Genomic DNA, 13,981 nt, shown 5'->3' on the forward strand with positions numbered 1-13,981 from the left:
TCCTTAGTAAGAGTTATCAAGGCCTTCTCCCCACTATGGATATTTGGAGTTGGCTGGTGTTTCTTCCTATGGGGGAAATTCACGGTGGGGAGGATAGAGGGACATGTGGAACCTCCTCTCTGTCAGCCTGTCTCATGAAAGGCAGCTTTGGGCAAGGGCACATCTCACTGCCCATGGCAGATTGTTCCCGGCAAGCATGAGTAGACGGGAAGCTGTAAGGCCAACGTAAGAGTGCCACTGTTGTGGCAGGGCTTCTCTGGCAATCACAGGGATTATATGAATCAATTATATGAATCACTGTTGCCCTCCCAGCCTGTAACGGTGTCCGCTTGGGAGGCCAAAAACGTAAGTCCACATTTAGTCACATGACCAAATGTTCGCTAATAAGATTTAAGAAAAAATCCCAGAAAAGTGTATGCTTGTGTATTCTTGTGGAAGCAGTAGAGGATTCTTACAATGAAGCTTTGATTCTGGCTTCTAATATGACCCTTTATTTTCAGCCACTTACAACTTTCTGAAACGTTCACCTTTTGGCCTAAATTTTTCCATGACATGTTTCTGCCCAATGGTGAAATTTTGAGGGGAAGTTGAAACAAAAGGAGTTCTGCCATTTCTGAACACGAGAACCCTGGAAGAATGAAATGCACATTTCTCTATTCTTGTGACCTGGATTAGCATCAGTGTGGCTGGAGGCTGAAAAATGAAATATGGCGGAGCAATAATCCACAGGAAGGAGTGGATATTTTTCTAGGAATTATTTTGAGAAGGTTTTGTATGGTCTGTGTTAGTCAGATTAGATTATCACAAAGATCTAGTCTGGTTTTGGAATCTATGGTACCTTCTAGTGTTGCAGAGGAACGTTGTTTTGATTCGATGAAGAATCAAGTACTAAGCATGCACAGACATTTTTTTCAATAAGGCAAAAACTTACACATATTCATAACTTTATGAATTGAACTGGGACTCAGAGTCAGCAACGGAACCGATTTTTTTCTATCAAAAACTTCCTGTTCCATTTTAGGTAAGTCACTTAATCTCTCTGTAAAAAGGGGGGATAATAGAATCTTCTCTCTCCCAAACTTTGCCTGGCTTGTCAGTTTATGTCGCAAGCTCTTGGGGAAGGGACTGACTCTTGCTATGTCTGTGTACAGTGCCTAGCACAGTGGGGCCCTGATCTTGGTTAGAGTGCCTAGATGCTACCATAATATTATATATGAAATAATGCCAGGCTGCTTCAGTTCTAATGACCGATAGACCAAAATAAAATGTCTTTAACTGACCAAAGCCTGAGGAAACAAGAGTGTGTTTGTTTTTGTGAGGTGGTAGGAGAGATGCTTGTACTTTAGAAAGAAACTGTGTTTGGGAAATGTATTTTGCTAGCATAGAGTAAATTCTCTAACAGCCATGTCATACCTTGTTTGTTATAATTCCCTAACAGGGAACAATAGGTTAATATTCTTTTCCACTTTCTACAAATTTGAGGATGCAGTCAAATGGGTAACTGTAGTGATGCTGGCCCAAAGAGCTTGTAATTGATAGGCTTGACCCTTTGGGGAGCTGAACTCCCCCCAGGCTCACAGAAGTCAAAGTACTTAAGTCATCAGGCGTGAAGGACACTCATCATCTTGCAGGCTAGAGCCTTATACAAGAAATAATGGACCAATTGCATCTCATATAGCAAACTACTGGCTTCACCAGACATATCTAGTCCAATGAATGCAAAGGGAGGGATATCATATTAAGAGTCAAAATTTTTGGACTGAATATGTTTAGTCTGGAAAAGATACAGACCCGACTGCTAAAGGGCATGATTCAACCTCTAACTGAGGGGTTAGGAAGAAACTTCCCCTGGGGATCGGCTGCTCCACAGCTGCCTATTGCAGGGTACCTTACACCTCCCTCTGAAGCATCTGGTGCTGGCCACTGTTTCTTGGAAATTATTTTCCTAGTAAGTGTATTAAAGTTTATCACTACTCAGTTTCTACACGAGCATTCCTTTAACAGTTCAAAGGCCATGGTGTTAATTACACCCCAAGTACAAACATAAGCATATACACAGGCCTGTATTCTATACCCTAGCAACAATAGAGTTATAAGCATTGGCCAACATACTCATGACCAGATCAGGCCAGGGAGATCTCTTCCCATCATGATGTGATTCCAGAGGGGTAAGGAAAAGCTCTGAGAAAGAACGTACTAGGAAAACCTGGGTTTGTATGCACTATAACAAACAAGTGATGATATTGCTGGGCATTGTACTTTAGCTAAAGCCTGCGGAGAGAGTTTTAGAGCTGAACCTTTCCCCCTGGCTTGTTTAAGAGACGATTCATGGTTGGTCCTCTTTCTTCTCAAGGTTTCCGTCTTATCTCTGTTGGCCATATTTCTCCCCAGCTACTGGACTGAGCATTTCTAACCAATTATTTACTAAACTTTGTGCCCAGTTAATCATGTTTTCTTTATTTCTGTTACTTCAACCCAAACCTTAAAGGAGATAACACTGGTACTTTAAATGTCACTACAAATTTAACACAAATAACTTTGTTTCTCACGATCTCATCCTTTTACATGCTTTGGGCCTACCACTCACATCAAGATCCAAACTCAATCTAAAAACCATAGCTATGCAGGTCTAATGTGAGCCTATATTCCTACACTGTTGGACCTAGGATACTGTACTAGATGGGCCACCGGTCTGATCAGGTGGGGTATATTTTTAAAGCTTTGTCAGTCTGTAAAACATTAGTTGTTAGGAGGAGCTAGACACCTTGGTGTCCTGGAGGAGGAAGACAGTTCCAGATATAGGCAGAGAGAGAGAAAATAGGCATGGCGATGGATGGTCAAAGAAGATGATGGGTACAGGAAGGCCCTGCACAGCTCTGTGCCTCAGTTTCCACAGCTTCCAAATGGGGATAATAATACTTTCACAGGCTTGTGAGAATGATTCAGTGAACGTATTTAAAGTGTTGTGGGAGCACTGGCTCAATCAGCTATAGAAGCCTTATTCAATGTGAATAAAAAGGGGATTGTGAAAGAAGAAACTTGCCTCAACTCAGGACTTTCTAGGCAGCTGTTAAAACAAGTAACAAAAACACTTACTGAAACAATCCCATTGGCTCCTCCCACTTCTCAGGCAGCTGGAGGCCCTTGTATTTTGTGGTCTTGTGCCCTTACAATACGCCTAAGGCATGCGGTGAGTATAATCACACATGTGGGGCCACACCTTGAGAGATGCAGCGTCCACATTTGACTGAAAGGGGAGCCAAATGTGCTCAGCAGCAGGTAGCTCATTATGTGCACTCGCTTATGTAACACAGAGGAAGAAACTAGAATAAAAGGAACACTACGAAATAGGACATGAAAAAAACGCACTGGGCCCGATTCCGTGATTCTCCACTGCCTGGCTCCTTGTGTAGTCATCCACATGTGTGCCAAGTGAGTGTAAAATGCTGTGACTAATTGTGAATGGTGGTACAACTTCATTTGGATTGCTATTGTGAAGTTGTATTATGAAAAAAGTTTTGTATCATGAGTGCCTCTGTGTAAGTGGTTCCACCATTGCTGGCAGTCCTGTAGCTAGTACACATCAACAGATACAAAGGGACGTAACTGAGGTGAGCAATGGTACGTTGCCCTTGCAAAGGTTATGCAAAAAGCAACTGCATCCTTAGGGAGAAAAACAAACGGTGTAGCTGATTCCTCTGGGGAGAGAGAGGGGAAGGTGGGAGCAGTGAAAACTTACCAGGAGCAGAACAAAAGAGGCCAGGTGACCAGAAGGAGTTTAAATAAAGAAACACACAGGAACAAGGGGTGGCAGGCAGGAAAAGGAAGCATGGGGCATGAGAGAGCAAGGTCATAGAAGCTGGGTGAAGGGCTTCAGGAGGGAGAGGTCAGCCAGCATGTAGAAGCCTCATTGCGTAGGGTGACCCTGCCTGCTTTCTTGAACCCTGATGGACTTTGGACAGCCTAAGGCATTTGGGCTCCAGCCCAAAGAATGCCCTGGAGTGGTGAGGAAACTAGGCAGGGACATGTGTTTAGTGTTTGTTTTGTATGATCTGTTCTCTCCTGTGCTTTACATGATTAAGTGTAAAAGGCATTAGACTGTGCAAAGTGTGTGTGTCTGTTAACTGCTTCATAACTGCCCTGTGCTCCTGAGCCAAATAAACTGTAAACCAGAAACTTCACGCCTTGTGAATAGAGTTCTGGGGGAGGGGTCTGTTTAAGTTACTGGGGTATCTTGGGGGGTAGCCCTCTCTAAGGGTCTTAGGGCACGTGGGCTAAGCCCCATTTTTGAGAAGGGGTACGAGACTGACAGTGCCCAGGAAATGTGCCAAAGTGGCCAAGGAATGAACCGGTGCTGCAGTGGCTCCAGAAGCATGAAATGCCAGAGCAGCAGAGGCCTGGATTCCCTTCACAGCAGTTCTAGTGGGTGGCTGGCAGGATACGTGACAAATGCTCTACCCTGTAATTTGGGCCAAATGTGGCACTGGCCAGCCCAAGAAAGTGGGGGAGTGCAAAGGTGGCTTATGGCTGCCTTTGTCCCCAGACTTGAGAATCAGACTTGAGTCTTTACATGTGGTTGATATGAGCAGTACTCGTTCTCACTGCAGTGGAAATAACTCTCACTGGGGTGGTTGTAAGGTAACAAAGATTACTGGGAACAAATGAGTCCATATCTTTCCTTACTCAGAATCAAAGAACCCCTTCTCCCCCCCCCAATAATTTCAGCTCTGCACATAGCCTCTCTCTTCACACCATAATACTGAAATGCAATTAGGTTTCTATGGAGTACCATAAAATGCTGGCCTGTCGTGGCATGTCACTGGTTCCTTGCACTTTGTCACAATATTGTCAGCCTCCTGGAAACACTGGAACATTTCGGACCAGGAAGTAAACTTCAGAATGTTCAGGCAATCAAGTCCGTTGATTAGTTGCACGCTGCAAGTTGTGGGAAGTTGCCTGGCATAACAAAATCGCTTTGTAAGAAGAGCAGGCTGTTCTTATGTTTTTGTTCCTTTAATTATTTTTACACATTTAGATATCTTATTTTTTTGAAAAGTAAAAAAAAAAAGCCACTGATACTCTGAGACCCCTCTTTTTCCATATCATGCTAGCGTCTTCTTCCCATTGTCAGAGAAGACCAGATCAGAGTGACATCCTGTAAAACCCTTGGGTAGAACGAAATAATCTATTATTATTTGTATAATAGGAGCAGCTAAATCAGGGCCCCATTATGCTAAACACTGTACAAACAAATAGTAAGAGAGAATGCATTTCCCAAAGATCATGTAGTCTAAACAGACAAGTCAAAGGGTGGGGAAAAGGAAGTATTATTATTTCCACTTTACAGATGTGGAACTCAGGCACAAAGGGCTTACGTAATTTGTCCAAGGTCACGCAGGAAGTCTGTGTGACAGAGCTAGGAATTAGTGGTCATCGAAGATAATCGCCTCAACCTGAGCTGTGAGTGCAATGTTGTGGCAAAAGCAAAGGCTGAAGCTGAATACAGGTTAAGCTGAACAAGTGGAACTTTATTAAACCCTGTGCATTGCTTTGTCCATGTGACTCTCTGGCTTCCTGACAACGCCTCCACTTCCCATTTTTTCTGGTGTCCTCTCAATAACAGTCCCTCCAGGGAACATGAGCCCTCTGATGCCAGTTCCATTGATCATCCGTATTTTACAAATATTTTAATATAAACATTCAAAACAAATAATTAAAGGTCAGACCCCCCCCACCTCAAGTCCCTTTTGCTAGTAGTTGCTAGCACATAGCCAAATTGGAGTTTTGTCTTTACCACATACTCAGCTGGTTACATAATCTTTGAGACAATTTGATCTCCTCAGTGGGTGACCACACCAGGATTGACCCTTCTCTGTCAGCTGTCTCTGAGTCCAGCAAACTATGTTTTTGTGGAGTATCTCCCCTCACTCTGGGTTTGACCTGAAGATAGTTCTCTGTCTCTTCATTCTGTGATGATCTTTGTAGACTTTGTCTGGGTGTTTGTGTTTGCTGGCTCATAAGAGCCTCCTGTTCCTTTGGATCCCTTGACCCTCTTGCATAGTCACCCTGCTGCAGCACTCACGACACCTGTGGTCCATTCTTTCTGGTGTTTCTCTAATAGCTGGATTCTTGAAAGAGAGTCTATCTCCAGGGCTAGATGCATGGGCGGTGCTTGAACCACTGGCTTTGGGAGCCTATCCCCCAGCCCCGACCCTTCCACCTGAGGCTCTGCCCCTTCTGTGCCCCCCGCCGGAGCCCAGAGCACCCCCCCACCACAGCCACTGCCCCCCGCCCCAGGCTAGTCCCCCCAGCCCTGGAGCTCCAGGAGGGCCAGAGGCTCATGGCCACAGCCCTCCCCTCCACCACAGCCCCAGAGCACCAGGAGGGTGGGCAGCACATGGCTGCAGCCCCCCCTAGTCCCGGAGCGCCGGAAGGGCAGGCAGAAGGCGGCTGCAGCCCCCCCGCCCCCCATGGAGCGGTGGGACTGGAGCTGCTGCACACAGAGCGGGAAGCAGGAGCGGGGAACTGGGGTGGAGCATGAGCAGGGCCATGTCTGGCTGTCTGGGGAGGCACAGTGTCCCCCAGCCTATGGTACCTGCTGCCCATAGCTGGACGATCCATGGGTGAGCTTTTGTACTCTAGTGCCTCCTTTCTCTGAATGCTGGCCATCTCCTTTCAGTGGTATCTCCATCCGTCTGGCTACAACAGGGCTCCCCTCATTGGTAGCAGGGTTTTGGTCCTTTATACCATCAGAGCTTGTGCTGGACTGTTACGGCATACCTGTGATAGGGTATTTCTGTGCGCCAAAAATGCTAACAATGGCTCTGAACCACAAGACACAGCCTTGTCTGATTCCACCTTACCATTACTCTGTGGGTACGCTGGGGAGGAGGTGTGGGGGTCAAACTCCAATGGGCATGAAAAAGTCTTGCATTCTTCCAGGGCAAATTGGGGTCCGTCATTGGTGAACACAGAGTTCAGAATGTCATATCTCACAAAGTGGGCCATCTCCTTGCCAATTGCTGACTTGCTTCTTGTATCAGGCAGAACAACTACCTCTCAAAAGTTTGAATAGTAGTCTACTGTAATCAAGTATTGCTTTTCATTGAAGGTAAATAAGTCCGTGAAGGTAAATTTCCCATGGTCGAGTGGGCAGTTCATGTGGTAACAGTCTCTCTCTGATGGTGGTTATCTCTTGTTTGACAGATGTCACATCCTTTTATCTAGGAGCAGAGTTGCATATTCAGTCCTGGCCAGTAAACACATTAGTGAGCCCAGTTAAGACAGTGGTCAATGCACAGGTGTGAGGCATGTGTTTTTTGCATGAAATCCTTACATAATGAAGCAGCTGTCTGTCCTCTGTCTTACTCGGTTGTTTAGCCATGGTATCATTTTTTTTAGTTCTCTTCCTTTTTTTTTTTATTTTGGGTATACATTTCATTTGAGCCTCTATTGTGTTTTTAAAAAGTTATCGTGCAGCTTGCAGGCATTTCATTTTTGTGACTGTACCTTTTAATTTCCATGTAACTGACTTCCTCATTTTTGTGCAGTTCTCTTTTTGAAGTTAAATGCTTCTGTGGTGGGTTCTTTTGGTATTATCCCCCCTACAAGGATGTTAAATTTAATGAAATTATAGTTGCTATCGCTGAGCTGTTCAGCTATATTCACCTCTTGGACCAGATCCTATGCACCATTTAGGACTAAATCAAGAATTCCGTCTCCCTTGGTGGGTTCCAGGACTAGTGGCTCCAAGAAACAGTTATTAATGGCATCTAGAAATTTCATCTCTGCATCCTGTCTTGAGGGAAGATGTACCCAGTCAATATGCAGAGTGTTGAAATCCCCCATTGTTACTGAATTTTTTATTTTTATAGCCTCCCTAATCTCCCTGAACAATTCACAATCACCATCCTGGTCAGGTGACTGGTAGCATATTCCTACTGCTGTACTCTTATTATTCAAGCATGGCATTTCTACCCATAGAGATTCTGTGGTACAGTTTGATTCACTTAAGATTTTTACAGTATTTGACTCTGTGCTTTCTTTCACTTACAGAGCCTCTATCCCACCAGTGCGATCTACTTCCTATTTATTTTGTACCCTGGTATTACTGTGTCCCATTGATTATCACAGTTCTACCAAGTTTCTGTGATGCCTATTATATCAATATCCTCAGATAATTCCAGGCACTCAAATTCACTCATCTTAGTATTCAGACTTCTAGCATTTTTTTATACAAGCACTTATAAAATTTATCAATATTTAGTTGTCTGCCTTCATGATGTAATTGAACGGGACTTTTTCATTTGACTGTTTCTCATCAGTTCCTACCTGTACTTCATCAACTTCTACCCTCTCCTCTTTACTAGGATATAGAGAATTCCCATTAATAGATCATCCGCTAAGAGATGTCTCTGTCCAAACGATGTGCTCCTCCACACCTGTCCGCTTTCCCCCAGCCCTGAGTTTAAAAACTCCTCTGTGACCTTTTTAATTTTACATGCCAACAATCTGGTTCCATTTTAATTTAGGTGGAGCCCAGCCTGCCTGTATAGGCTCGTCCTTTCCTAATAAACCTAAACCCCTCCTTCTTACGCCATCTTCTCATCCCCGCAGTGAGACCCTGCAGCTCTGCCTGTCTATCTGGCCCAGTGCATGGAACTGTAAGAATTTCAGAGAATGCTGCCATGGAGGTTCTAGGCTTTAATCTCTTATCTAGCAACCTAAGTTTGGCTTCCAGGGCCTCTTGAGTATCCTTCCCTATGTCATTGGTACCTACATGTACCACAACCACCCAGCTCCTCCCCAGCACTGCACATAAATCTGTCTAGATGTCTCGAAAGCTCTGCAACCTTTGCACCCAGCTGGCAGTTCACCATGCATGTCTCCAGGTCATTACAAACCCAACTATCTACATTTGTAATTATCGAATCCCCCATTATTATTGCCTGGCTCTTCCTTGTAACTGGGGTTCCCTCCCCAGGAGGGCTATCCACAGTGCGAGAGGGGTATGTCTGACCCTGACATAATCTGGAAGGAAGTTGCCAACCAGGCCTGCTGACGGTGAGGGGTTGGGGGGGGACAAAGGGGGCAATTGCCCAGGGGCCAGGCAATTTAAAAGGGCCTGGGTGCCCCTGGCCACCGCAGGGCTCCTAGGCATGCATGGCTGGGGCCGAGTTTCTAATCTGCCGGGGGTGCTCCCCCCAGCTCTGCCCAGGCCCCGCCCCCACTCCACCCCACACTCCCCCTCTTCCCACCCTGCCCAGTTCCGCCCCCCTCCCCCGAGCATGCTATGCCCTTGCTCCTTCCCCTCTCCCCCCCAGCGCCTCCAGATGGAAGATGGAAACAGCTGATCCACGGCAGGTGGTAGGCACTGGGAGGGAGGGGGAGGCGCTGATCTGTGGGGCTCGCCAGTGGGCAAGAGGCGCTGGGGGGGAGGGGAAGGTTCAGCACCCACAATTTTTTCCGTGGAGTCGGTGCCTATGCTCAGTGGTGGTGAAAGCAGCCAGGCGGGCATGTGGAAGCCCTGGCCGTGCTGGAAGAGTGTACCCAGCACCTCACTGGGCACCAGCCAGAGCAGACGCAGCACCGCCCAAATGTCAGGCGGCCCGCGGGCGCAGCTTGTGCGTATGTGCACCAGCCGCCGCGCGTGGTCCAGCTCCGCACCCATGTGGCAACGCCACGCCGGGCCAGGAGCAGTGTGGGGCTCCGCACCAGCCTGCCCTGCATGAATCAAACCTCAGCCACCTCTTTCTAGGGGCCCATTGACTGTTCTGCCCTGGGGCCCAGAATTGCTGTTGGCGAGCCTGCATTTCCCTTCGCTTCAGCTTGATGCTCTCCTCTGAGATTCCATCCTCCTCAACAGCACGGAGGCTGTCAGACTGGGGGTGGGACCACCCTACTGTGTCCCAGAAAGCCTCATCTATGTACCTCTCTGTCACCCTTAGCTTCTCCAGTTCAGCCACTCTGGTCTCATGAGCCTGTACTGTATCTCTGAGGCCATTGGCTCCTTGCACCGAATGCACACACATGCTGCCTGCCCACAAGGCAGGTAATCATACATGCTGCAATAAACTGGATAGCCCCCCACTCTGCTGCTGGCCTTCTGCCTGCATTGTTTTCACTCCTGCAGCGTTTTTTGTTTGGGGGGCGGCTGGGTGTTGATTGGCCTAAGTTTACAGAATGGTAAGTGTATCTGGCTGTCACACCCCTCACAAAACTTCTGTTTGCTGCTCCTATTCACTAGCCCCTCTAGTCACTTAGGCTTTGGCTTTTGCTGTTCTCTCTGAATAGGCCTGCCACCTGGTTAAGGGATCAGGATCCCTTTCCTTCATGGGACGAGGGGAGAATGGGATCACCTGCATTGCCCTCAACATGCTCATAACCATGGGCGGCAGGTCATATAGGCTGGGGGAGGCTCTGCCTCCGCAAACAGCCAGAGGTGACCCCACGCCCTGCTGTGATCGCTCCCTGCGTGCGGCTCCAGTCCCCTGGCTCCAGCCCCCCCACCCCCCACCCCCAGCGCACCGCTGGGGCTAGGGCCACGTGCTGCCCGCCTTCCTGCACTCCGTGGCTGGGGAGGCTGGGGGCCTGCACCACCCACCCTCCCAACACTCCTTTGGGGCTGGGGGGCTAGCCGTGGGACTGGGCCGGTGGCTGCAGTGTGGGGGGGTTGGCTCCAGGCTCGGGTGGGGGTGGGGCAGAAGAGGGGGCTCAACTCTGGCAGGGGTGGGACCTCGAGTGGAAGGGGTGTGGCTGGGGACTAGCCTCCCCCAGCCAGCGGTTCATGCACTGCCCATGCTCATAACATCTGTGGTGCTGCATTAAGATATCTAGCATCAAATCTCATGCTTCAGGTCTTCAGTTAGTTGCCTGCTGGGGGCAGGAAGGAATTTTTTCTCCAGTGGACAGATATATTGTCATGGTTTTTTCCCCTCCCACCTTCCTTTAAAACACTACAGAGTGGCGGTAGTTAGAGATGGGACACTGGATGGGATGGGCTAGTGCTGTGAGGTGAGATGGGGAATCCTTTCTAGCTATGTGACTGCTGTGCCTTACTCCCTGATTTTAGGGTCAGGATGGAATTAGCCCTGAAGTCAGGCTGGCAGGAACCATGAGATTTTTTTCACCTTCTTCTGCAACATGGGATGCGTGTCACTTGCCAGGATCACCTGGGCATATCTCACTTAACCAGTGCCACTGCAGGGACCTCAGACATCAGCAGAACATTAGTCTCTCTTTTTGGCACACAGTTTGGTTTTCTCAGGGATGAACTGGTTTGGTCTAACTAAAGACTTTGGGCTTTAGGGTACGTAGATGAAAGGTAATAGCCCGTGGTATGGAAAAGAGCAGGCGAGATGATCTGATAGTCCCTTCTGGCCTTAAACTCTGTTAAACTCAGTGTTTGCATTGGTGATGCTTCTGCTGTATGTTTTCTGTGGCTAAAACAAAGGACTTCAGTCTCCAGCACTGTTAGTTTGCCACCATCTGTAAGTATTAGAATATGTAATAGCTGTAGCTTTCTATCTTTTGTGTCACAGGCTCCCTGACGAGAAAAACTGTCTGTTGTTCTACTGCAGTGGCATGGACGTGCTGCTGTAGGAATGCCGGAAGGTAGGACTGCCCTCTTGTGTAAGTCTTGGTGCAATTGCAATAATTCAACTTTCCAGAGGCGGAGGGCCGGATTCCCTATTGCCCTGTATCTTATGCAGTAATTTACACCAGTGCAAAGTGAATAAGCCGTTACCCTTTTAATTTAGGCAGCACCTTGCTCTCACTGTGCACTACTGTGAATGGATCCATAAGCTCCATGGCAATGTCTAAAGTGATGACAGAGGTTAGTTAGAGTAAGATGACAGCAACACAGTGTAGTTATGGGTGTATCACTGTTCCCATATTTTCCTTTGGGGTTTTCAGAAGAGGTAGTTTTATCTCACCCACTGAAATCCACCTTAAGTTGAATCTTATCAGACAAGTTCCTGGCAGTTGAAGCATCCACGTTTTCCACCTTTTAAACAAAAATTAAAATCAATTTGGTAACCACTTAGTTAGGTCAGCTTAACGACCTTGCTCAGGGCTGTGAAAAATTTCACGCCATGTGGGATGTAATTAAGACACCCAAAGCCTAAGAGTTCTTCTGTTGACCTAGCTACTGCCTCTCAGAGAAGTGGATTTACTTCATCAATAGAAGACTACCTTCCAGTGCTATAATATGTGACCACATTACAGTGGCACAGCTTCAGTGGTGGCGTTTCTAGCATAGACATACCCCTATTTATCCAAGGCAGAAGCAATTGGTAAAATGTTTAAGGTGAAAGGAAGTTTTGCGTTAAAGTTTAGGAAAGCTTTAGAACTAGAGGTTCATTGAAAATGTGATGATTTGTATGTGGAAAACTTGAATCATTTTCTCAAAGTATCAACCAGCACTTTTCACAACTATTAAAATAGTGCTAAGCTGCTAAGGAGGATTGTGAAATAGCCCTCACAGCATTCAATAGGCTGAAACATGTAGAAACAAACAATCCTCCCACCTGGAGCATGGACACCACGAGAGTTGTTAGAAGCCACTTCCAACACATTGATCTTCTTAGTGGTAAAGAGCATGACCTTTGATGTTGCTACTTCGAATACGGAGCAATGTAATCAGGGCAAAGTATAAACAAACAAAATCAATGAAAACTCTGGAACTTAAGGCCAAGTTTGGCTTTGGCTTTTAAGCACAGTTAAAAATCCTTCCCTTAATTACTAATCCCAGGGAGCATGGAAGATATAATTGATGGAGATGACCCCTATACCTTCTTGAGCTTTCCAAGAAGGGGTCCAACCAGTAACTTCTTTTCCAGCAGGGGATGAAGGAGAGTCCAGTTTGCAAGGACAGACACCTCACTTTGCAAGCCAGTCATACACTGCAGAAGAGAAATGCGGGTGGTTCAGTTTCCCTCTGTCTCCTATCAGGGCTTCACCCTTACTGGCAGACAGAAGGGGAATAACTGTCCATCAGCTGCTTCCTCCATCCAGATCTGAAAGTTGCATGGTGGCTTTGCGGGGGGAACGGGGACGGGACTGGATCAGGTCCTTACAGTGGCCCATCAATCTCCTTGGAGATTGATCTTTTGCAATTACATTGCACCGTTCATCTACAAGGCCGTCTCCCGTGTCAGACAGGGAAACAGAGGTACAGAGAAGGTAAGTGACTTGTGCACTCCGCAGTTAGTCACACAGCAGTTCAGTGGCTGGGCATACAACCTTCCATTTTTCAGGGCCCTTGCTGTAACCAAAAGATGAATGGCCTGACCCCATCTAGATATGGCCCAAAGCACTTTGCATTCACAGCCTGCACACTCATGTAATCATCTTTGTACAAAGTATGCCTTGAGCGGTATCATTTGAAAACTAACAACTTGTGGGTCAGTCACATCATGGTAAAATGTATATAGCAACATTATATGTAAAGGTCTGAATTCCCCTGTAGAAAGTCACTAGCATATGTTCAAGACCAGATGGCCTTGCCTAGGTAAAGTTGGTAAATGGATCTGTCCTAAACAAAGGAGTGGGTGTTTACCTCAATTTACGTATATGCAGTAAACAGGACCAACAAGACAGGGGAAGGAGGAGGAGGAGATTGCAGGGAACAGAACAACTTGCATTTTAGCAAACACCAGTAGGAGGAAGAACATGTGGGTGAGAAAAGCCATCTTGAACAAAGCCTGGATCTTGCTAGATTAAGTTTTAGACTTTTAGATGCAGGTTTTCACTTTTATTTGCTTGTGACCCTAACTTTCTCTTATACTTGAATTAATTTAAAAGCCTGTCTTCTTTTGTTAATAAACTTGTTTTACTATTAAGCTCAATGACCAGTGCTGTGTTTGAATTAACGTGAATGTTAACTCCAGTTACTATGGCAAACTGGTGGGTTTTCTCTCTTCAAGGAGCAAATGAATCTTCTTATCCCTCTGAATGTTGCAGGAGAGGGCTTTAAAGT

The sequence above is a fragment of the Eretmochelys imbricata genome, chromosome 1 (assembly GCF_965152235.1).
Source record: "Eretmochelys imbricata isolate rEreImb1 chromosome 1, rEreImb1.hap1, whole genome shotgun sequence".
Classification (NCBI taxonomy): Eukaryota; Metazoa; Chordata; order Testudines; family Cheloniidae; genus Eretmochelys; species Eretmochelys imbricata.